At 44.0% G+C, this 26,899-nt stretch overlaps 1 long non-coding RNA gene across 1 annotated transcript in view; it reads right to left on the bottom strand.

Annotated features, from left to right (window-relative positions):
• Nucleotides 1-1,208: 1,208 nt before the first annotated feature.
• LOC138579528 (uncharacterized) overlaps nucleotides 1,209-26,899 on the bottom strand; it is an 85,656-nt gene continuing 59,965 nt past the window's right edge. The window contains exons 2-3 of the long non-coding RNA XR_011304041.1: nucleotides 11,174-11,249; nucleotides 1,209-2,268 (exon numbers count right to left, since the gene is read on the bottom strand). This is a non-coding gene — a long non-coding RNA (uncharacterized lncRNA). The remainder of the gene's footprint in view (nucleotides 2,269-11,173; nucleotides 11,250-26,899) is intronic.

Below are 26,899 nucleotides of genomic sequence, written 5' to 3'. Positions count from 1 at the left end.
GGTCAATAGCGCCAGTCATAGGATTATCACATAATGTCGGCGCACACCAGCCGGATTTATCGTTTCTTTAGTGGACAAAAAGTCAGTTGACACCCATAGGAAATTGTACTATTAGCGGACAAAACGAGTGCTCTTAAAACACTTTCACCCTGACAACGAACAATACAAACAACGTTCTCAGAACACCCCCATTTTGTGTAATTGCAACCATTTCGGGACACCGCGAGTGTTCTTAGAACACATTCAACTACACAGATTACAATACGGACAGCGTCCTGAGGACACCCCCAGTTTGTGTATTTACGAACAATTAAGTACACTGCGAGTGTTCATAGCTCATTTTTACCTTCCTTCCGAACAAAAATGACACATACTCCGCCCTCTAAACACCCCACCATTTAGGTTATTTACAAAATGTCAGAACAGCCGTGTTCTCCGCGGACAAATCGAACGCAACAAAAACGTCTAGCACATAAAAAAACAAAACATTGAACCTATCTCATACTCCCCCACCCTCCCCAAACACTCTTACACACCAACACAGAGCACTAAATACAATTTTTTATCCACGTTTCACCACGCTGTACGCGGTCGACGGCGAATACAAGATGGCGGGCGCCACAGAAAATCTGACGCGCTCCACACCCCTCGCCGTCCAATCATCGAACACGTCACATGTCCGCAGACATGACGCAAGGCCATCGGCCAATCGGGGTGCTGTCCGCGGAGGGAACAGGGTAGTCCGTCCGCGAAGCGAACACAGATATCACTAATTTGTTTGCCTTACATTTTGGTCATTTTTAGAAAAACTACTGGACGGATTTACACCAAATTTGCAAAAGCATGCTTTCGGGACCAGGCCGCCGCTCCTGCCGCAAATTTGGTGTAAATCCGTCCAGCGGTTCGGGCTGTAGCCGTGCGCAAATCTTTTTCCCTAGGGACCCCCCCATAACTTTTCCCCCCCTGGACGAATCCTCACCAAACTTTGCAAAAAAAAATCAGAGTGGGCCATATACTTTTTTTGCAAAGTTTGGTGAGGATTCGTCCAGGGGGAGTGAAGTTATAAGCCGCCCAAAAAGTGCTCTTCCTATGGAAACACCAACTTAACCATAACTACATGGCCGCTGCCGCGGCCATGTAATATTACATATATATATATATATATATATATATATATATATATATATATACACATACATGCGGTGAAATGGGTCATCCGAAATTCAGTAATTTCGGATTCGGCGTGATTGCGCTATTTTGGTGTGATACCCTTTTCTCCCATGGCCGCATTGCAAAGCAGAGAGAACCAAGGGTGGACCTCAAGCAGGAAGCGACCCTGAAGGTAGAGCACTATGATGGCCTCACTCCTGAGGGTTTCCGCTTGCATGCAGAGAATCTGTGATCTGCATAAGGGGGTAGAGGGGGTGTGGTGTGGCTCAGAAGGAGAGTCCCCGGTACAGAGCCTGCCATGCTTTGCTCTTCGTTTCGAGTAATATGAATCAAGGATAAACATCTCCCCACTATACATTGTCTGATAAAAATAAAAAGAAGCATTGCCTATGGTGCTATACTCCCCACGTTGGCCCTCTGACATTTTTTATAAAGGGGGTTCACCCCAGAATCAAGGCACAGGCAGAAGCCATGGGGCTGCAAACTCTACTTGGGAGCTACCATATTCTAGCTGAAAAATATCCACTGTAGAGCTGTGAATAATGTCATGCTCAGGGGTGTTAACAATAATCATATAGTGCACAGTGTAACACTAAAATATCTCTCAGATGTTCAATAACCCTGGCCAATTATTGCTGCCTGGGTTTGGTGTTATTCCATTGATACTATCCACAAGGAATCAAGAGCAACGGGTGGATACAACCCACGAATCACAAGGAAAAATATATTGTAAAAATTCATCCACTGTAGTGTGCGCTAAAAAGCAAAATGCAACATGATAATCTACCAATATATGGCCCTCTGCAGGCATGCAGCAAGCCTGCATTTACCAGAAAAAGACAGTCGCCTCTCAGAGGTGTTCAACAATTAGAGAGCAGCTCAGCCTGAGAGGGATCCTTGACCTCAGGGCGAGCCAGCAGCAGTCAGGACTAGAAGGACCCCCTGGGTGCAGGGCCTTTAGTTCTTCAGCTGTCCACCATGCGACCGTATAGACGACGTTCCTTCATGCCTTCCAGTGGCGCGATGGTGACGGCGGAGATTACCCAATAGGCCACAATGCAAAAGGGTTCTGGAACCAGTCTCATTATATTGCTGTATCTGCACAGAAACAAAGAAAAAAAGCAGGCAGAGAAGATTGATTCTTACCACATGAACAATTACAGGTGTTAATTGCACTACATGAAACCTTACGCACTCACAATACCACATAATACACCACACAGATTTCGTCCATAACACTTAATAATATCAAAGGACATCCATTAAAATGTCATGAATTATCTGATATTGTCACAAATATGAGTGTCAAAACAAGCTTAAACCACTAGCAATTTCCGATACTTACAAGTTCCTAAAAGAAAACTCTAAAATCCATTCCTTATTTAATATCATTAACTGTTCAGAACAGATGACTATAAGATGAACAATGAATGTTTTCATATCTTTTAAAAGTGTCGACAAGCATTTTAAAACTCTCGAAGTAAGAACTACTTCTTGCCCCGTAATACAATGACAGTAAACATGTGGGTATCTAAAGATTCAGAATTATAAACAAATCTATGAAAGCAATCAAGGTGGCATTCCTTCACAGCTTCTTAATAGAATGCCCAGTGCTTTAACGTTTCAAGTAACCCTATATGGTTACACAATCTACAGGTTCACTTTGCCTGAAGTATATTTTTTCTTAGTACAATTACCTTCATTGTCTCCCATAAATTGAAGACAACCCTCTTTTATAACCCTCTTGATATTGTATCTGGGTAGAGTTGAGCATATGACATTGACAGGATACTTCTTTGGACTTCTTAATCTCCTTGGGATCCATTAAGAACAAGTTTGCTCCAATCTATCATCAACCCAATATATTCGAAAAAAGGTCATTTTAATATATGTACGCCAGTAAGTGTTTTGGACATTTCTTGTTCTAAACATATCTAAATGATACTAAAAGAATGTCATGTTTTGCAGACTTGATTTCCCCAAAAAACAAGGAAGCTTGATGAATTTTAACCATCATCATCAGTGATGGTAGACCTAATTCCAATCTAATATATTCAATAGGGCAACTCTGATGTACCCCTACAATCTTTCTTCAATATCCGGCCTTTATAATTAGTAACAATTGCCGAATTTGCCAAGGCAAGCATCTAATCCATAAAGAGCCGAAGGAATTATCTTTTTGTTTATAGGACTGGGTGGTGGAGCTCCAAGAAAAATCTCTGTAATTCATGTCAGAAACCTGTAACAACCCAGTTACTGTCAATCTCTGAGAAATGATTTCGATAATTGAAAAGGGAAGTCAGGTAAATACATCTGTGAGTTGCCTTCAAAACATTACTTCCCAATTTCCAAATAGAATTGTCACAAGGTTTTTCTGTTAAAAATCATTTGTTTACTCTGTAAGTTTATTCTCAATACCGTATGTTGACAATATATATCAATACTTCTCTGTAACCCTGTTTTAGTTTGTTATAAAACAGGACCAAGTCATCAAAGTAGCCAAGTTGAGTAATCCGGTGTGAGCCAGATATGCACCCCTTTTTAACACCACAAATGGATGGGACCTATTTAGAACGAATAACCTCTTTTTCCAATCTAACCCTCACACTTGTATTGCTATGTATCATTTAAATTACAAGGAAGAAATGTGTATGGGTCCCAACCCTTGAGAATGTGCTATGACCACTGACAAAAGTAACTGCAGCAAGCTGCGTCACCAATACCACAAAAATGGCACATAAAGATTTATAGTGCATATTGTAGAAAATTGATTGCTATTGGTGAATCACACTCTGCCTCCTAAAAGTTGGTTGCACATATTCATGAAGAAGATGAGTCAGCTGAGTCGAGTTTTCATCTGTAAGTGATTTTATTCCCAAAAAAGTCACCTGACATATGTTTCGACCTAAGTCGTCCTCAAGGCTGATAAAAGGACCAAAGCACCATGAAAACAGGTATGTGAATGGATTTTGAAAGTATATATACAAAACGTGAAAACAGGTAGAGTGTACAACCCAAACACAAAGTCCACATTCCATAGCTATACATATTTAAAAATATGACAAGACTTGTTCTGCGTATATGGGACTCAAGGTGCCTCACACCACCCTGGTTATGTTCACCAAATTCCAGACATCTATTGTATGTTATATGGGGACAAGTATGGAAATATTGTTAACAAGAAACTTGAAATCATTTCACAGAATAAAATTTCGTAGTTGCCATGTGCAGTTGGGGTGCACCACACAGACATATTAAGCTAAGCAATGTAATATTTTAAATTACCTTTGAATCACTGTGACAGTGTTTTTTTGTGTTTTTGTCTGTACCTCGTGCTTCTGCATACCCCTCCATCTGCAATATGACTTTGGGTATGTAACTATTCTTGGTTTGAGTTATGATTATCTGAATATGCATTTCACATTTTTTATTTGTTCTTTGTAACACATATGTATAATCTTACACTTTATTTTAGTTTATTAATTTAGTTTTATATTTGATATGTTTTCACCATTTATGGTTGTCAAAAAACGTTCACGTTTTGTATATATACTTTCATAATCCAGCCTGTGTTCATGGTGCTATGGTCATTTCATCAGCCTTGAGGACGACTTAGGTTGAAACAAGTGTTGGCTGACTTTTTTGGGCAATAGAATTTAAATTACTTGAAGCTCACCTACATCAATTTCTTGTTTCATAAGCGTGTTCCAAAGCCTGTCCCTAACTACTGTAGTTGGAGGCATGTGTTGAGGAGGAGCTAGAACCTTGGCAAGCTCTGTCCTGCAACCCTCACCTGCCTTACAATTAGGCCCGACTTCTCAAAGCACTATAGCACTGAGAAACTTTTTTCATGCAAAAATAATCACACACAGGCGTGGCCAGGCACTAAATGAAGATAGTTAGTATTTAAATATAAAGTGCAAATAACCACTATTTGAATACACTTGTAAATGTCATTCTGTTATTCTATGCAGTTTTAAAATCTCAAAGCACGGTGAATGTAGCCTGTGCTAAAAATAGTCTACAGGCATTGACTGGTGTCCGTTAGCTCTGGCAGAGCACACACAGTGGCTGAGCAGCTGTTCCCTGTCCATCAAAACACTGAGGCAGGCTGGGACTCATGTACACAATGTAATCATATGGGAAAAAAAGGTTTTAAGGAGAATTACTGGATCAGATAAAATATGAGTATATTGAGTGTAGTGTGGAGAGTATGGCGGGAAGGTGTGTTTATATATAAATGTTTATAATATAGCAAATGATGATAAACAGGAGCTACAATGTATTCCTGCACAGGCACCAGTATGCTAAGTAGTTTTTTCTAAATGGAAACCTGGCCATGCAAGAAGGAAGACTGCAGAAACCCTTGTATGGGAAGCAGGACAGTTTTGGATGAGCTATGCCAGTATCCAATGCCCAAGTCAAACAGTATATAAGGCACCTGCTTAGCACCTGTCTGGAGGAGGCAGCCATGGAAGAAGGACAGAATGTTGGTCGGAGGGGGCAGAGTCCTTTGCTCCCCCATCTTCATTTTTGTACGGATAAAATGTGTTATCCTTGCAAGATAGACTCTGGCCTTAATTCCCGAGAGGGATTAACTATTAATCTGGTGTGAGCGTGATTAGGGGTACCCATATTTAAGCGGTACCCCTGTAAGTATGGGCTACCTTTCACACTGTATCACACGTAGGACACTGACACAATGGGTACAATTTGTAAAACCTTTATTGAAATTGTTGGGGTTGCAGAAACTCCTACTTTGTCCTATAACTGAGATGGGAGTAGTCTCAACCATCAAATTATAAATAATGCGGTCCTAATGGAGTCCATCAAATCAAAATGGCCCATGCCAACAAAAAATCTAATGCCTGCCCTATTTCTTGTATGAAAAGTGTAAAAAGGAGAAATGTATGCAAAAGGAAAAATCAGTGTTCAAATGAATACATGTGGTTGAACCAGCTCTACTCCCCCACGTTAGACCTCACAGAGTAAGGCGGTCCCTGCAGGCAGGATGAAACACTCTGGCTTGGTTTCCAATACAATAAACCATTCAAAAACATGGATCAGGGCCTGTGTGGCCTTCCACATTAAAGTCTCTTTTCCTGACTTCCAAAATAACGTTTCAGACCTTTCCCCACAAAGTTCACATAGGTCTCCCTCTGCCGGGCTCAGACCTCTCACGACAAAGTTCAACACAAACTTGCAATGGGGCTCCCTTCCCCAAGCTTATTATACTTCGGTCTCCCTCTGTTGGCTTCAGACCACTTTCTGATGTCAAAAACGTTCAAATGCGCGTGATTTTCTTTACAGACCACTACATGACCACTTCGACTCAAAGTTTACAGATTAACTTTCACTTTCCCCTTCTCTAGGAGTTAAACTTAATTATTTCACTTTTGATGTTCATTCGCTTTATCACTGCAAATAATATACCTTTCACTGAGACTTCCGAGTTGGCTTCTTCCTTTTGCCAGATCACTTTTCACATCTGTCATTTACTTCAATGTTCATTCACAGGTCTGCCTTTCCTCACGTCTCATCCTCACGTGTGCAGCCTTCACTTGTGATATAATGTTGCTACTTAAAATTTCAAACCACACCAGTCCCTCAGGCTGCTTGCCAACTCACCGGCTGTGTGAGCCTCTTTCTTGGTTTTGCGATAACCGATTCATGAGTCAAGGTTAGTACCACAGGCTTGGCCTCGCATCCCCAACTCTGCTGTTCACCTGGGAGGGTCACTGGCATCCTTGAAACACAACGCAGTCTTAACTTGTGGGATTTGGCCTTCTCCACGTCTTTTCCCCTGCCAGTCGGAGGCAACAACCTCTGCTAGGGAACTTGGAGTTTTTGACCCATTGCTCTTGTCCTTTGGTCCATCGCTGTGCTCCAGTAGGTTTGCCTTCATCCTGGAAGTTCTCTTGTACTCGTGTTCCGCCCTGCTCAGAGTGTGTCTTTGGGTTCTGCCTTTTATTCGTTTGAGGAGAGCTAATTGGTATCAGTTGTTTGTACTTAGAGTCAAGTGCCTGACTTTGATGGACTCGATTAGCGGGACCTGTCCAATCCTTACCTCTATGCTACAAAAGAGTGTGGGATAATGTTCACAAAAAAAGAAAGAAGTGTACACAATATGTTAAGTCAGGATGCTATGGCCGGGGTCTCCTTCCCCACATTTTTAGCACAAGACAAGGCGAGACTCTTGAGCATACCACACTCCATTTCTCACTATCAGGACCTTCTGTGTCAAGGTCTCTTTCATGTAAAGTCTCTTGCTTCAGAGGGCCTGATGTGCCATTAACAACAAAAAAAATGTTCCTTCTGCTAATCTTCACATCAGGTGATTACTCTTCACCCTTGGATCCCCCTCAGCCAGGCTCCAATCCTTCTTTCACTGTTTGCCTCCCTCAGTCGGGCTCAGACCAACCACACACTATAGACATCCCTGGGTCGGGTTCACACTTGTTGTCACAGTGTTCTCGGGTGTATTACTGTTCACACTATTTCGCAGGCATCCCTCAACCGGGTTCACATTTGCCAAAATAAACAGTTCACTTTGCTTAGCTTTTTCTTTGCATCCCTCAGTCTGTTCACATTTGCCTCCAAAACATGTCAAAGACTTTCGACTGTACAAGGGATTTGGCTCGACCCTCTATGACCTCTTTGACACTTTACGCCGGCCTCCCGGAGGGCCTCTTGATACTTGTAGTTTCTACATCAACCGAAGACTTTTGACTATGCACGGGATTCAACATAACTCGGTGCAGGACCACTTAGATTTCCCAGTTCAACACATTCTCATTGTTCATGGGTGGGTCATCAGTCAGGGTCCTTCGAATGAGCACACACGTGGCATTGGACCACTCTAACTTCAAAACCTTGAGCCCAACACAGTCCGATCTATTATCAGTTCTTTCAAACTTACCAGCTGTGCCGAACTCTGTTGGCGTCTCCTGCCCCTGGAGTCAAGGACAGTACCACAATGGCAACTGCTTCTCCCTGCCCTGGCTATCAGTGCGGGAGGGTGTCATGTAGCGCTGACATCCTTTGCATCATTCGCCAGCTGTGATTACCAGTTTTACGTTTCCCTTCTCAGAGGCTCCGCTGGTATGGGTTGAAAAGGGCAAGAGCAATTCCCTCCTCATTGTTCTTTCAGGTCTCGCCGCCTTTCTCCTGCGTTTTAGCTGCCGTCCTGGAATAGCTGCTTCCTCATGCATTTGGCCTTGCCCTCAGTGTGCTCTTGTGCTCTGCCTTTTATTCCTATGGGGAAACGGAAGGAAAGTCAGGTGTGTGTAGTTATTAGTAATTGCCTGACTTTGACTGATTCTTATGTTGGGACATGTCAGGTGTAGGGCTCTGGGATTAGTCTGTTGTCTTCATGGTGATCGGCCTGTGAGAAAGTGTTTGTGTCAAGAAAGGGGCTGGGGGTTGAGCTACTAGATATCCTATTGGGTAGGATGGGGGTACCTTCTCTCACCCTTGTGTCCCACTTCCTCTACCCAAAGACCCCTCATCCAGGTGGTCCTCCAACATTGGTCCACCCACAGGAACTGGATACAATAGTGATGGTCGTGTCCTGGCCACCGGGATGACAGATCCCCGGGGACTAGCGAGTGAGACACCTTCAGGTTTCTCACATACCACACAGTTATTTTAAATTGCAAACACCCACAAGTTGCTTTTCACCCAGGGACTGACTGGCAGACTTCAAGGCACACACTGCACAGTACCCCTTTGTCAGAGCCACTGCACAATGGCATAGCACAACATTTGGCTGCTCCCCTGCTAGCCACTCTGTGGGAGGCCCTGAGCTCATTAACAAAGCACAGGGCACACCACATCCCGGACCGCTCGGACTACCGCATTAGCGCAATGTCCATGATGATTATGCTGCTGCAGGGGCATGCACTACTGCAAGTGAAAGAAGTAAACTTAAATGGTTCACGTAGCATAGAAAGAAATGGGTGCTGCCCGGTCCACAAATATACCAGCTACTAGTGGTGGCTCGTGAGTTTTTTTTTTGGAGGGTGTAAATATTTTCCACAAGTATGCGATTATGACCGAGCGTAGTGAGGGAGCCCAAACTAACAAAAATGGGTTTGGGGAGGGTCAGGGGGGATTCATCTCCCTCCCCTGAGAACATGTTTTGAATAATGGGTTAAAATGCACCATTACACAGTACACTTTCTGTGAAAATGTGGGTAAAAGGCCAACAATCGGTTTTGGAGGGTGTAGTGTAAATCATGAAAAAAAGTACAATAGATGCAATTCAACAAAAGTTCACAGGGTATTTCCCAATGCATTTTCATGCCGGTCCTGCAACATATTCCAGTATGAAAAACATTTTCTTGCTGGATGTGCAACACCAACATATGCTAGTATTCCCATGTAAGACCATACTCATGTTTGCGTTAAGATTTTTTTTTTTATAGTATCATTACTGGCACTGCGCACAAAACTGGCTTGGCCAATATATGCCAGTACCCCTATGTAAGAACCTACTCCTGTTAGTTTGCCCATTAAAATTGACATGTCACAATATGAAAACCTGTCCATACTGGTTCCAATGTAAGCCAGTCTGGACCCACAGTTCTCATGCTTGATTCATCATAGATGCTCAGTAATTGAGAATTCATGCTATAGTAAAAAAAATATATAGGCCGCTACACCAAAATATCAGTCTAGTGTGGTAACGCTACTTATCATGCTTGCTTTTTTTTTTACAGAGGCTGAGTAATAAATGTCATGCCACTGCACCAAAATGCCACTCTAGCCAGGTAATGACACACATTAACTTGACTTTGCCTGAAAATACTATCAAAACATGCAATGTCAAGAAAGTATGTGGCAAAAATCCTCCAGTGATCTCCAGTCTCCCAGGGCCTTACACACACATGCATCCCCTTTCACCCACCAGTCACTCACCAATACATCCCCTCTCACATTCATTCACGCTGCATTCATTACACAGTCACACACCCAACCCCCACCCAGAACATTCAATTACCACATTCATTCATATTCACCCACCATTCATTCACACCTTCTCTTATATCCAGTCATTGCATTCTCTACACAGGCACGCACCCACCCACGGCGTAAAAAAACGAAAAAAGGGACCGGTTGTTTTGTGCATCTGTACAGTATATAAGAAAAAGCACAGGAGAAATCATGTCAAGCACTATATGGGAGGAAAACATTCATTTCTATTCCATTAATTCTTAATATAGAAAGTTTAAACACATGAAAACATGAAACATTCTGCACTGAAGTTAATATAAATGTATCATGTCACTTAAAGATCGTTAAGACTCCATCTAAAAAAAATAGATGTGGAAATTATCAAAATCTATATACATTTTTAGTGAATAGACCAGCAAAACAGTATACAGCACAAGAACCACCCGTTAGGTGGTAAGCATAATTAAAATGACAAACATTCTACACATATGTATTACAATCAAACATACAATGCAAATATCAAACCTAGTAAATTAACAATTATATAATCTCTCAAATCAAATATTACACATGAAACAGTAAAAGGCGTGATACAAATAATTCAGACCAATATCATTCCAACATGATTCTTTCCCATAAAATAGGTGTTCCAAAATGCTGGAAAATTCTTCAGGGATAGTGTTTACTGACAGTTTTTTCTGGTAATACTTCACTACGTATATTTTGTGTTTAGTTGTCCTCACCCACACAGCCCCTAAAAAGAGGACGTTGAAGCTCTAGTTAGCCGACGGCCCACCCACAACATACAAAAACACACCATCACCTTCATACTCATTTACCCACCAGTCACTCACTTACACCTTCTCTTACATCCACTCATTGAATTCTCTACACAGGCACGCACCTACCCACCCAGAAAATTCACAAACACACATCACATCAGATTACTTCTCATTCAACCACCATTGACACACATTCATCTGACACCCTCTTCACATATGCAAAATACACATCATATTTCTTTTTTAAAGTCTTTCCTTTTTCTTACAGCTTCGGTCCGTCCTTCCAGGCCACCCACAGCTCCTCCATGCTGCCCACGAAGCTTCCTGGTTCCTGTATGTGAGCTGCAAGGAAGCAGAGGGACAAGGGGTTGGAAATGAATGCGGCATCTGATTTGTGCCAAGTGTTATGGTCATCTCCAATGCCAATCCAAACTGAGCACTTCCACGGCCAACCAGACCCACTACACCAGAAGCTTCCAGGTTTTAAAAAAAAAAAAGTTGTTTTAATTATTTTTACATTTGTGGTCATAATGGAGTCTGCAGGTGTTGCAACTACGGCCGAGGGGTTGCAGTTGCGACCCCTGGTGACCCCCAAATGACATCCCTGTGTATGACCCATGCATGTTATCTGATGGCTGACCGCATCTTAATTACGAGGCATCATAAGAACAGCATTACTGGGAAATGTGTGGCTACGCTTGCTTGGGCATATGATAGAAGCAACTGGATGTAAGAATGCAAATTACATTTAGTGATATACAATTTGTCTGAGGCATTATCTGTCGCTTCTGGGAAATGTATTGTCATTACTTAGACATTTGAAGCAGTGCTTGGCCTACAATAGCAGCAGCTGAACATGAGGATGCCCACTATCTATAATGATGATACCATGCATAGGATGAACAAAGTGATATTTCTGGAGTATTTCAGGCTGCATTAGGCATATGATAGAAGAAAATGGCTCTCTGAGGTTGCACATTATATCTGGGGACTACAGTATGCATGTGAAGCATTAACCAGTAGTGGTTTACATTGCTGTTGCATTAGAGGCTCCTTTTGATATATGATGCCAACAAATGGACGTCTGAGAGTTCACCTTCCATGTAATATTTCTAACATGAATATGGCTCATTACCTGGGCTTGAACTACATGATTGGGGATTTAAGTGTGGGGTTGGAGTTTGATGCCAGAAAATGAACATGTAAGGCTGGCCCTTAGATATGACGACTATAGGTGGTTTATGCGGCTATACCATGCTTAGATTACCAGCATCTGCATGTAGGAGCCTTAACTGGGAATGTGGGACGGTGTTTAGCATATAAAGATTACAGATGGCATACAATGGTTCTGCCCTTGGCTTATGCTGGTTCTGCTGGGTGTAGCCCTGTCATATGAAGACCCCTTCCATGGCATATCAAGGCAGCCCCAAGTTCAGTCATGATGGTCTACTAAAGCAGACAACAGTTTATTTAAATGGCAATTTGTTATTTTACCAGTCATGAGTTTATATCCGTTTTTCTGGTACATTTGTGACTTTACTTCTGGCAATGTCATATGTCATATGTCATATGTCATATGTCATATGGGTCCAAGGTCATATGGCATCACTTCCGATCATAGCACCAGTTCTGGTGATGGCATCAAGTATTTGATGTCACTTCCTCTAACCCCGAATTGACATCCCTGAGTCACGGGCGATTTTATGTAAGGTTTACGACTGGTGCTTTGCAGTGCATAATCCTCAAACCTACCCTTAGCACATTGAGATAGCATCCATGACATCGAATAAAGAACATATGCATGCACATGGTTCCAGGCACGCTCAACAACGCTCAGCGTTTCATTTTGCCCAGTACGTTGTACTGGGCGTGTGGGATCATACACCCTTTCTTTGCGTGACATCATGGTAACCATTTCTTAGCATAGACACTCTTGCTAAAAGAAAGGTGTATGGCTTTTGCCTTGCCATACACCCGCCTCAAGCCTGAAGAAATTCTGCTCTGTGTGTGCGTGTGCGTGTTTGTGGGGTGGGGTGGCCGATCTGTACGAGCTTGTGTTAGAGACACACAATGAACAATCCTGCACAAAGCCTCAAATACACATCATTCCATACATCCAATAAAGTATCTACACGAAGCAAGGTCACATCTCCACATATGCAAACTCTTAATCACAATAAATAATTGAAAGCAGCTGGCAAAAGAGAAAAGCGCTAAGGACATAAGAGCACAACACGATATTACGTAGAGATATGCGCTGTGGCCACATGCTCTCCGTGAGCAACCTTCATCTAGTCACGTCTGCTACCTTCTCTCTGCACCTCTCCCTGGCCTTGGTCTATAGTACATGTTCTTTCCACTCCACGGTTTCTGGATTCCTTGGTAATTTCTCCTCTGTCCCTTCGCTGACACTGCCCACTATTTTTAGTTTAGGCTAATTTAGATTGCACTTCAGCACTATCTGAATGTAATCGAAAATTACTGCTTAGGATTTGTTAAGATGAGGGTGGGCATGTTAGAGGCAGATATAGCTTCTGGTTGCTGTTTGATTGCCCAGTATTTTATCTCACTTAGTACTCACTTTAGGGTTAGGCCTTTTGTATTATTAATACTGGCATAGGCATATGATGACCATTGCAAGCAGTTATTGGCTATTGTAGACCATTGCCAACAAAAGATGACCAATCCTGAACAATGTTGACCATTGCCAACCATCGCCACTCATGGTTGACATCGACATCTCCATCACTAATCATGTTTGGGAATGACCAACTATGGTGAAGCACTGTCCACCGTGTTTGACCATCACTAACCATGGCTGACCATCACCACACAGGTCACCTCCCTGGTCTCTTTTCCTCTAACCTGGGATGAAGCCTACAACAACAGGCAGTTATCTTTAGCAAAGCCAAACCTGTTGGCTTTGTCTACCCTTTTTTTTACTGCTCCCATTTCTGATCACATCTACAAAATCAAAGACACCAAAGCTGATCATTCAACCGTAATCGACTGTCTAAAAGAAGTCTTCAACTGGATGAATGCCAACAACCTGAAAATCAACCAGGAAAAACAGAAATCATGATCATATACAAAGACGAAGAGAACGAAACTGCCCTCCCGTGGCCAACGGAAATGGGAACCACACCATCACCATCTAAGGTAGTAAAAAATCTGGGAGTCCTGATGGGCAACACCCTAACCTTAGAACCACAAATAATGCAACAGTCAAGAAATGTTTCTTCCTCCTACACACGGCAAGAAGAAACCTACCTTTCCTCTCCTTCATGCACAAAACACTCACTATTGTCACCCTCATCATGTCAAGAATCGACTATGCAAACAGCCTCTACCTCGGAATACCTCTTGAAGAAACTACAACAGATCCAAAATACATCAGCCAGACTACTCCTTAAACTATCCAGAATAGACCACATCACCCCTGCCCTAAAAACACTACACTGGCTCCCATTAAAACACCTTCAAAACAATGTGCATAACGCACAGGGAAATCTGAGGACAAGGAGCAGAATTCCTACAAAAAAAAAATAATCTACAAGCCAACGAGACTCCTCAGATCCAGCAACGAAATCCACCTGAAACTAAATCCATACCTTAAGAAAAAACTTGAAGGCACCGCCTTCTACCACTTAGCCGCAAAAACCTGGAACAACATCCCAAAAGAAATAAGAAACACCGAAGATCACCTAAAATTCAGAAAATTACTAAAAACCTGGCTCTTCAACACCACAGACTCAAACTGAAAACCGAAACAGAAAGGAAAAAGAATGACTAAATCGGAAAGGACACTGACAAGCTCCCAGAACCGACTGAGAAGCAGCCACGGCACCTGGACGGGTGACGCCGGGCAGAGTGGAACACAGGCGACACCCATGGAGACGGAGGCAACAACCCCAACCAATCCCGTCCAACATCTTCCCTCGCCCCTTAGCTGCTACTAGGTACCACAGTGTTGTGGAATTGTCGAGATATTACCAATCATCACACTGAGTTGTGGACACTGGCAGGTTCACTGGCCATATAAGCGGGAAGGAAGGACAGGTGGGGTTGTGAGGGAGGCTGGTGGAGGTGGGAGCGAGATTGAAAGGGACCTTGAATGCACGATGGGCCCAGATTAGGCCAGAGGCACAGGGTGCCCCCACACCAAATCTGGAGAGATTATGCAAGCCCAACTCGTCAATTCAGGACAGAAATGCCAACTAACCAATTCCACTAACAATTTCCCCCTCTGCATACACCTCTCAAACTCCAAACCAAACACAACAACAAACCTACAGCACAACAAACCGCACAAACTTCACTGCAACAAAACAAAAAACACACATAGACTCGCACAACAGTACACAACGACTACCGGCGGCAAACACCCAGGCCCAGCCAACAGACCCATCGGCCTGAGGCCGCCAACAGCACATCACTGCATTCTTGCACTTTTCCAGCTTCCTCCCACTAACTAACCCTCCCTTCCTCTTTCAGAGCCGCCAGAGACCCACTCCGGTGGTGATAGTGTGCGATACAAATGTCCTTTAACATTAACATACGACTCTAACTCACAGCCCCACCGATACACCCCATCCACTCATCTTGTCTCCCCTTTCCCCTGTCTCCTCACAAGAGCAATAAGTGGTTGGATCAATTACCAATAGTAAAGTGCAGTACCATAGGAATTACATTAGAGGATGTGGTCATAGCAAGAATATGCCAGCCAGTTTCAGTAAATGAGATTGCATGTCTCCCTTTGGGATACATTGACTTTGTTGGCAGTGGTACATATGTTCTCGTCACCCACCCATAGTAATCTTCATGAATAGGAACTTCTCACTTAACGTCTCTTCTTCATCACTCAGACTTATATTTAGAAAATATGCAGAACTGCAAGTGTGCATGTGATGTTCTGCACACACCTGATTTTACTTCATCTTGTAGTGTGCTTAATGTATTATTTAGCCGGTTAGGTGATGTTATAGTATGTTGAGGTTTCATTATAATGTTTAGCTTTAAATGTTTAATTTTGTAGCCCCTTTCAAGCAGCCATAACACAGCAGTTAGCAAGCCCCAAAACACACAAAGGAAAACAACTCAAAGGGAACACTTGGAAATCTATCTGTTAACCAGACCTAACCACCGGCCTTGCCCTAGCATTTGCATGATGCCCTCTATTAACAGGACACAGTAACTACAGCCCAGGGTGAAACGACTAATTAAAGGCTGGATTATGTAATTTAACTCCCATAGGCCCCCAGCCTTAGCCTAAGAGAATTCCTGCCTCACACACCAATATTACCATTATCTTTAGGGCCCTAGCAGGACTCAAGACCCTGCAGGATAGTCAGACTGGGGATTCTGCCCCCATGAAAGTAGTGTATGAAATCCTGCCCTCACTTAAATGTGCCCATATTTCCTTCCAGTTTCCCCATCTATAGAACCTGGTGGTTTGTGGAAGTTCGGGGCTTAGGGATTTGCACACTGTTTTTTTGCGCATGGTTTCCATATGCCTTGGCTCACCATGAAACTAAGCCATAGACAGGCTGTGTTTCCTTAGGCAGTTTTCACACAAGCACATACCTAGAGTTTTGGTAACAGGCATGGGGAAACCAAAACATGTAATTTCTTTGTTGGCTAACTTTTCAGGGTCTCTTGCAAACTTGGCAAATTTGTATTTCTCACATGCAGCCCCTCCCAAATGTTGTGGGGGGCCTAGAACAGTAAATAGATGGATTTGCCATCTGTGTTTTCTTGAGCATGACTTCAACATGCCCAGGCTCATGCCAGGCTCACCAGGCATCGAGTACATTCAAGACCTATCCCCAGGTGCAGCAAACACCTCTCCTCCAGATATCTCTCCTTGCAGATGAGTCCCAGATAAATGTGCTACACTTGTACACATAGTCCATCCACCTTTTCCTGTTCATGCCTTTCGAAGGATGTGTCTATCCCTCACTCTCATCTCAACTATCTACCCAACACTGCTCCTCCCGACCACTTCTGCATGTTCCATCACACTCCTTCCTTGCCTCTCTGACAGGCACAAGCACCTCAACCCCATAAACTATAGCCGGGGGTGCTATAGGAATGCAACATAACATACATCTTTTTTTTAATTAGTGTAATGTACTTGAAGTGTTATTTTCCCTTCAGACATGGTTGCTTACAAGTAACAGGTCGCAAAGTGGTTTGTGCCTAAATGCTCAGACTTGTTGAACAACTAGCACCTGAGAAGGGAAAATGTAAGATCTTAGTAAATGTTTCCACCATTTTAAAGACTTCCAGATTTGTGTATTTCAGGTGATGATGTCTATGTGAATGTGTGTGCTTTTATTGTGTGCGTTGTTATTCCTTTATTGCCATTCTGAATCCGAGCACTTCTTGCAATGTTTAGGGTATTATTGTTGTCCCACCTTGATATTCAGTGTGACTTTTTAGACCATCTTCACCTTGGGTTTATATTTGTATTCTCTTTTCCCAGGGTATCTCTTTTAATAGGAGAAGTTGTGTGTCTTTCTTTAAAAATGTGTCAATAGACGGAGGAGAGATTCGCTGAATCCTGATGGCAGTAGCCAACTCTTCCCTGGCATCCCACTGGGCTGATGGCAACATTGGCAATGCCAGCTGGAAGACACATGTGGGGCAGAAGCAGGAGCGGTCCAGCTGTCTTCCCTTTCTAGAGCATAACTTGGCCGTTCCCGGGGGAAACCAGATGCGGTGCGAGTGTGCTAATCATTCAGATTCCAATGCAGCATTGTACACATTACGAGTCTGAGTCATGCGGCAGCAAAGGTTCTGTGGAGTCTCATCTGCAAAGCGGCAATTAGCCACGCGTATAAACAGAGCTCCATGTTTGCCTGTTATGCAAAGCGTGGACTTTGCAGAGAGTGTCCTTGCATTTCAGAGTGCATTCTATGTTCAGAAAATAGAAGCTCTTAGAAATGCCAGAAAAGGCCTTGCTTTTCCAATGTATCTGTTCGGGATAAGTGCGGGAGAATGTGCAATGCACAGAAGGAGGGTTTCTCACCATTGTGTATTTTGCCTACGCTACATCCAAGCAAATCATTAGCTGCTGCTATCCCTAATAGGTTGCTGCCCATTTGTCTGGTGTAGAAATACATGTCGGCCACTTTTACCACTTATAATCGAAGGTCCTTTGGCACCTATCAGACTCTCTCATAATGGAATCGCTTGGGTCTACTGACATGACCAGGTTGCATCCTACCTACACACATGAATGCTGAAAGCCAAAGACAATCTAATTATCATGCATGCACGGCCCTACACTCCGCTATTCAGGACAGCACCACATGTATGCCACCTGCCCAGCACCCCAAAATAACAGGCCACCTTTGTATATGAAGGGACTTGTCTCGCAAACATTTACACTTGAGAAAAATGGGGTGACTCCCACTGCCATCTCAGATTTGCACCAGCTACCTTAAAGCCGATTCACAAAGCCTAATACATCTTTCAGATGCTCCTGTGCAAATGTAATTCACAAAGACGTTCTCAAGGGCATCTATGAGATGTTCCAAGCGCGTCCCAATTTGCCACTGTTTTATGCTCTGTGAATCGGGTATAAGGCAGCAGCTGCAAGTCTAATTCTCAATGACATACCCTCATTTGCTCCAGTGCAAATCTTTGTGAATTAGGGCCCCAGATGACCTGCACTTTTCTCAAAATGTAGCATCTCTGGATAAACTTTATTTGTGATTCTCAAAGATGCCCAATTATTTATGAATCAGAGAATATTAGTCAAAATAAATGCATGATAACCTTAGAAATGTTGAGTAGGTACTGTGAGAAACCTGAGGGTATTTTCACTTCTGCTCCCCTTGGATCCTCTGAGTAGGTGGCCGGGGAAAGGCTGTCGCTCTTGTATCCCAACCCTGGTGGTGCATTAGCGAGGGAGGATCACCTGGGCGGATGGCCCTTGAGGATCAGGAGTGTGGTGCCCTCGGGCAAGACATGGTATCCCCCTTTTCCTATTGACAACCAGCCTACTCCCCACCCCCTCCAATCTTTATGGGCTATTATAAGCCATCTCCCCACATGTTCCCACATGAACACTTGACAGTACTGAGATGAGGAAGAAGCAACTGAGAGCAATGAAAACTACACTCTTTCACCACTCTGGTACTGGAGCGAGGAAGAAGCTTGCAAAGAGCTGTGAGAGTCAGGCATGTCCCTTTGATTGTGGTCTGGAAGGGTTACTTAAACATCTGCACCTGCACCCTGTCAAGGGGCTGTAGGTGTATAAAAGGAGACCTCTGTGTGAAGGAGCAGCAGGAAACCCTCATGAGGAGGCAGCTGTGGTAGGACCAGAGACAGAGCCAGGACGCCGCCAATTATCCTGGAGGACGTCTTGAACCCAAAGTGAGTTGGCAATGTGTTTTCCCCAGGTCTGGGAGCCTCCATCTCCAAGTGTGAGCAGCAGGAGCTGCTAAGGAGAAGTTCGGTGCAGAAAGGATGCCACCTGCATCCTGAAAGAAGCCAGCGTACAGAGAGGAGCACTCGGCCTGCGAGCGGCACTTGTGCCAGTGGGTTTTCTGACTTCAGCAGTCAAGAGGAACCACCGGGAAGATGTACAAAAGTCTGGCGAGTGTCGGAAGGGTGTATAAGCACCAGGGCGCTCCTGTGGTACCGCAAGTGAATAACGGTCTGTGCATATAAGTCAATACATGCATATTGAAAACCAACTAAGTGGAAACTTAACTTTGAAGCCAGTACAGGCATATTGAATATCTAACTGAATTAGATCTCACAATTGAGCAACATAAGTGCACATGGGACACTGATCTGAAAGTAAACAATATTAAACGTCTACTGCACCATGATTAAACTGAAACTCTGAAGTTAAGTACACCAAAGGCTAAAAGGAGCCACACAGTGAACTTTGATGTGTGATCGCAATGTGCAAGACTATGAATTGGTAAGAGGTTTTTGACACGTGGTGGCAGAGCCACAAGGCTTACAAAGTGAAGCAAACCGAGTACAAGACTACACATACAGTCAAGAGGATGACGCAAGGAACTACTTGAAGGTGACTTGGTGCATAGGAGCAAGTGGCAAGGAACCTGTGTGGGCTGAGGAGTCCAGGAATCCTGGTTGCATGTCCTATGATGGGTGGACTGCGGTCTAACAACTGGGCCTAGACCAGTGAGCCCTGAATGGTGAAAATAAGGACACTGTGAAGCAGCCCAAGGAAACCAATGCAGATGAACCACACTTGTTGTTTTGAGAACAGAGTCTCAAGACCGCTTTTGTTTTGAACCGTGTTGCTTGAAACTTGGGGAATGGAACCCCAAGTAGTGATTTTGAACTGTGACATCTTGAACTGGAAAAAGGTAATCGTGAGATTGTTTTCATAGAACGTTCATGTGCTTGGGGAAGGGGTAGCTGAAAGAAAGCTGTGAGCTGGACAGAGGTCAGAACTTTGAGTTGAACACTATTTCTTTTGACTTTAATATCCCTACACATTATTTAGCTGAAGTTGTGAGGGCATGGATAGGTTTTGGACACAGACAGACTTTTAAGTGGAACTCTTTGACTTAGACTTTCCTTAGTTTCGTCCAGGTAGGAAAATCACACCTTAGCATAGGGCAAGATAGGCCTTTAACCATCCCAACATTTTAGTTAATATTTTTTGTTTGAACTTTAAGTCTGTTGTAAGTGTCTTAATTCGTGATGCCTTCACAGTACATGGTTCAACTTTAAAAATTGCACCAGATTTGTTGAATTTTAATTTTATATTCTGTAAATGTTAATCTTAGGTAAAAGTCCCATGAAATACACAATTGCAATAATTTAAAACAAAACAACTATAGACTAGAATTGTTTATTTCACCCTCATTAGTTGTTCCAAAAATAATAAGAATACAGCGATCCGACTTTGTAGCACGCTTGGTCATGGATCTTCAGACTAGTTGTGAACAGTGTACATTTTGATCAGGGCACACGTCACTACACCTCAGCACTCTCCAGGAACCAGGTAGCTGTACAAGGCCCATTGCCAGCAGCCGCGGCTTCAAATGTCTTTCTGCTCAGTGGATGCTCATTTATGGTTTGGATAAGGACACACAATAGGCCTGAACACCAACAAAAATGCCTCATATTCGCAAAGTGCAATTTGTGTCTTTAATTTACCAAATTATGTTAGTGGTACCTTTAAAAATGTGTTTCAACTGATGTGTTGTAAAGCAAATAGGGCGAGTAATATTGGGGGAAAGTACTAGCTGCAGAGTATATTAAAGTCCTCGAACAAGCTCAAATTGGGCCACAAAACTAGCCCGCACTGACTGGACCGTCCTGTTCTTGCGAGATTCCCCTATTACTTTATAGGAATGTTTGTATTTATTTAAGGGCCCCTCACGCCGTATAGAGGAAGACCGGGAGGCAAGACGGAATTGTGCAATCTGGTCCCAAATGTGGGATGCGTGCATACCCCAAACCTTTCCATAATCTGCCACTTCTGTTTCGTTTGCACTAGGATAGATACATTGATATGTGACTTTGCTGAATCCCAGACATGTGTGCAGTGTTATTTTTGTTTTTCACTGCTTTGATTTCTTGCTAACAAAGCTGAAAGTGCAAGAGCAGCTTACATGCGCAAAACATCACCTTTGTGGGGCTACCTGCCCACAACTGTGAAGGACTAAACTTCCAAAAACAATGATACCAGATAGAAGTATCACTGCAAGTTTATCCCTCGATCCCTCCCATCTAGATGATGGCAGTGTCTTCCTTTCCAGAATCCCAGTTTCTACACTAACACCCCACCACACCCATATGAATGCAGTGCACCGTGTACTAGCCACCTCACCGATTCATTGAAATATAACTGCATCACAATGCTTAGGCAACGGGTCCTGGCTATCCCTTCAAGTCCACCTCACATTCGAAACCGCTTTTATCACCTATAAAACATTGAAAACAATGTTCCCTCCTAAATTACTCATCGATTTTGAATGCAACACAACAAGTCATGTCATCACCAAAATTCGAGGAACGCATTGCTTGCTCTTTCCCTTGCTATCCCCTTAACTGATCTTATCACTTCTTCCACCTCCCCCAACAATTTCCCACTCTGCGTATTCTTGCTCCTCACTTGGCTTACCTCATTAAAACATGAAATTGTCAAGGAAAAAGTATTTCCTGACACTTGTTCAACTGCAGTCTTCTGTCAAAAGTCTGACCAGGATAATGCAGTTATTTCATATACAACTAGGACGTCAATCTTAAAGTTCAAAAACTACCCTCCACTGATCCATGGGGAATATATTATAGTTGAGAACTCTCACCATCCCCTGCAATAGCTGCACAGCAACCACATATGGACTGGGAATGTACCTAATTGAAGAATTACTTCCTGACATATTTATATGCATGGCTACCCTTCGGAGATAAGTTATGGCCAAAATAAGAGACTGTTGTTTCAACGACTAGCAGAAATGCATGGTTTTGCTGACAATAAGACCCTGATTCACAAAAGCATTTTATAATGTCCAATCCCATTGAAAAATGCTCTGTGAATCAGGCCATAAATGTTTAGAAGATTAATAAATAAAAACGACTGACAACACAGAGGCCTATCTAGCTTCTCCTCACACGGTGTGCAAAGAAAACAACTGTCAAGTGTAAAGGCTCATCCCCGTCTTAAACGTGCAATGCAAAGAAATAAGACACACCCCAACGGGAAATGAGACCAAGAGAACAGGCTGCGAGAGTTAGTTGTCTTTATGTAAAATTGGCATCCAGAGAACTCTGCTGCCCGAGAGCGCTCTGGCAAACAATACATGTACAATTGATTATAAGAACAAAAATCATCATCAATGAGGTCAGACAAAGATGACAAAGTATGCTGTGGTTGGACACATGTTTGCGTTGCCTATGGATGTGTAGGTGTTGCTCCCTCAGGATTGGCTGTTCGGTTGGTGGGAGTGTGAGCATCACGTGGTCCAGCTGCCAGTGTCCAGCTGGGGTGAGGTTGCTGTGGAGCACAGTGGCCACTAACTAAGCTAACATGAGATACTATCGTTGTTCATGCACTAAATATTAGTCACTACAGCTCCTTTGAGCAAATCATCACAAACCTATAAATTGTATATATATATGATCATAGATCACTCATTAAGACTTGTGTGGATAACTGGGCTTAGGGGTCTTGGCGGGTGTGATAACATTGATCATGGGGTGGGTCTGGGCGCATCAAAGAAACTAGGGGGCACTCTGACGTTTGTTAGTTCTAGAGTGCAATATACTGTGACAGAGGTCGCGTATCTGGTACATCAAGAGAATACCTTGCAGGGACACAGGGTTACACTGGCAGTAATTTTCCAATGGCGTAGGTGAGAGGGCACATGCAGGTTTGTGGAGATGGATGAGCTACAGGGCCTGGATCAGGCTGGTTCACACATGGGGCAGTGATCTCAGAGGAAGAGCGAAATGTTACATTTGTTCTGTAGCAATTACCTCCAGCTCAGGCGTGAGAATGGAGCTGCAAAGCTTTCAGACACAGGGAGAAAAAGTGGGGGCCATGAGCACGGTGTGTGCGGCGCTGCAGAGGGGAGAGAAGCCTTTTCGTATTATCGCAGTGAGGACTAGTCCAAAATAGAGTCGATGATACACAAAATGGATGCCAAGTGTCTCTGCAACATTCCCACCTATGTCATCATCAGCATGAGGGCTGGTTATGATCATAAGGGCAATGGAGGCATCCCCCACTGTTGGTCGAGCAAGTGATGCACATTGTACTGAATGCGTGAGGGAGGCCCAAACGACCCCTCACTCCCACACATTCCCCCCATTCGTTACATCTAAAGTAACAAACTACTTTTTATTATTATTCTCATTCTGATAATACTCTGCTTCTGCTATCGCTTCGCCCCAAGCAGGTGTACCTTTCATTGGCATCCAAGCCCGACATACACTTCCCAGGCTATTCCCATTCCTGGCATACTCGTCAGGTGTGCATGTCATATATATTCCTCCATCCCCATCCAGGTCCACCCACACCTCGCTGTACCATTGCAGCTCCCTTGGTTCCTTTATAGTTGGGTGATACAAATTATCCACCCTATCCCCATTCTGGCAGTAGACAGCTGTCATGCGATACTGTGGTGAGTTCGATTCTCCAGTTTGCATTTGTGCATCTATTATGGTAGCTGCCGTTGTCTGTCTGCCCATTGTTACCATCATCATTGCTGAATTAGGCATAGATTTTGCACAACATCGGATACCTAGTTGGCACACACAAAAAAATAGTAAAATAAAAACGATGACTGGAACAAAAATGTTCATCATGATGCTGAACCGGGATGGTATCCAATTGAACATGTTGTCGAACCAGTTACTCGGCTCTATTCCTCCCACTTCACACATTTTTACCCCCAGGCTGTGTACTGCTGAGATGACATGGGAGAGGGTCACATTATCTTCATCTTCAGAAGGTACAAATGTACAGCATGCGCTCCCGGTTTTTCAGCAAACACCGCCGTCCATCGCTGTGAGGAGGTCTAGGATGTACCAGTTCTGCATTGTCATTTGACGCAAGGCGCTAAGTTCCACCTTGATCACGTTGAATCCCTCTTCAGTGTCATTGGTCAGTTGGATCAGCTCCCAGTGGACACTCTGTAAACATTTGGTGTTTGTCCGTGCCTGAAGTCCTGGCGTTAGGAGGGAGGCAAAGAATGTCTCTGCTGAGTTAAAGAGCTTATACTTTGCCGGGATCTCCGCAAGAAGATTTGTGGACTCACTGGAAATATAGTTTGACAACCTCTTTTTGTGGGACAGTATGTTTTTTAAGTCACTTTCAGATGGGATGGCATATGAGTAAAGCTCTGTGGCTGTTGGTTGGGGCGCTGCCGATGTGTCAGCCGATTGCCCCGCTGTCGATATGCCAGCTGATTCCCCTGCTGCCAATATGCCAGCCAATTACCCTGCTGCCGATATGCCAGCCGATTTTCTCCCCCCTTGGATATTGCTTTCTGGTATTACCATCAATGCGGAGTGCAGTGTGGCTATGGCGCAAGTGCCTGTCCATGATGCTGGCAGATGAATGTAGGCTTGTTTGCCACACACCCAATACATATCCATGAATGCTGCTGTGCCTTTTTTCATGTCGGGAATGATGATTGTTTTGTTGAATCGCTTATTGGCACCCATTGGCACCTTTCCCGCTCTGTGGAAACAGAGTTCATGTGAGATTTCTTTTTGCGTTTTGATAGGTTTTTCGAGATCAGTATGTTGGGACCAGACAGGAGCATACGTTTCTTTGACCCATTGAAAGTTTTCTTCAGTTAGTTCTCTAAGTGCCTCAGCTTTGCACTCGATTGTCTCATCATGCCATTTATTGTCTGTAAATCTTGTTCCTCTTATGACGAGAAAAGGTACTTTGATGCAAATTACTCCTTGCCGCTTGCTCGTGCAGGTTTTCTTGTTCTGCAGCATTTCTATTGTAACTGTTTGTGCCTGGAAGGTGTTCCAAATTCTATGCAATACGAGATGACTCAAACATTGGGCGTCTGACAAGGGCACTTCTTGGGGTACAAGTATTTTGGGCGTGCCCGATGCGTGCAGTATGAGAGAGCAAACATAGCAGCTCTTGTTTGTTGCTTGTTTTGCTGTTCTCATGTCTGATTACCATTTATTAGACTGGTCTGGGTGGCAGGGGTCTTCTATTTCATCTAATCCCAGGCCATGGTAGACATCTCTTTTTCCTCTCGCCCCCCTTTTCCATCTCCTCCTCCCACCTTCTGTCATGATGCCTACCCCCGGAGCACCAGGCCAGGCCCAGCACCCCCGGGAGCAGGCATCACGCCCCTGGGTAAAAGCCCAGCGGCCCTTTATAGGGGCTATCTGTACTCTGTCCTGGCGCCGTTGGCGCCAGGCTCATGTTGGACATCAGTCCTGGCGCCATAGGCGCCAGGCTCATATGGGGAAGTGTTTGGATGCACTCACCTGAAGCAGACCATGCTGCACACTCACCTGATGCAGACCATGCTGCATGAAGAACCAAGCCAAATGAGGCTTAGGAGGGACTATTCTTCTGAAGGAACTATTTTGTTACTTGGGTGGGGCTGTGGAAGAACACTCACCTGGAACTTCTTCCAAGGCTATTTAAGCCACGCCCGGACAGCCACACGTGCTTCGCGTTGTTCTGCATCCCAGCAGCTGAACGCTCACCGTGTCTGCTCCTGCACCTGGACTCCAGCGACGCCCGCCTCGAACCTGGAACACCTGTAAGGAAAGAAGAGAAGAGAAAGGTGAAAACCAAGAACTTATTCAACCTTCTTACCTGCATCCGGAATCTTCACGCCAGCATTCCTGAAGGAAGACTTCCATTTAAAAGCACCGCATTGCTCGCTGCAGCGCCGCGCTTCACTCACCTGTTCCCGAGACGCCGCCCGGCTCCATCGCGGCTCTTAGCACCGGTCGCCACATCTCTGCACCTAGGGGAGAGAAGAAGAGACAAAAGGTGAGCAAGGGAACACAGGAGGAAAGCCGAATTTCAGCCATATTACTTACCGGGTTCTCTTGGTGAAACATTCCACATCTCGGGTCGGCGCCGCATCTTTGGCAGGTACCGCACCCCTGCCCCTATGGGGAAAGGACAAAAGACATTACTGGGGAATTATAAAGACATTTAGAGGGGTCGCCCTCAGCACTAACTCACCAGATTTTACCACCGGCAATTTAACCCCTCAACGCATCGCCTTTGTTCTGCACCTGAAATAAAGGACAGATCACAGGTTAGGAAAAACATCATAAAAGGAGGCTCACACTTGAACTTTTGCATCTTCATACTTACGGCGTATCGCTCAGAAAAGTCAAGTGGATTTGCCAGCGCCATTCTGAAAACCAGTGAAGTAACTGGACAAACGCGCGCCCCTGCACCAGAAGCAGGATGGAGAGTTCATCCTTCCAAACCATAAGCTGAGCTTAAACCGGGGGTTTGGAGGAAGTCAGAGAAGAACGAAGGAGGAAAG

This window comes from Ambystoma mexicanum, chromosome 3p (assembly GCF_040938575.1).
Source record: "Ambystoma mexicanum isolate Mex_15411 chromosome 3p, UKY_AmexF1_1, whole genome shotgun sequence".
Taxonomy (NCBI): Eukaryota; Metazoa; Chordata; class Amphibia; order Caudata; family Ambystomatidae; genus Ambystoma; species Ambystoma mexicanum.
The sequence above is the reverse complement of the archived record's forward strand: the minus strand, read 5'-3'. Positions and strand labels throughout refer to the sequence as shown.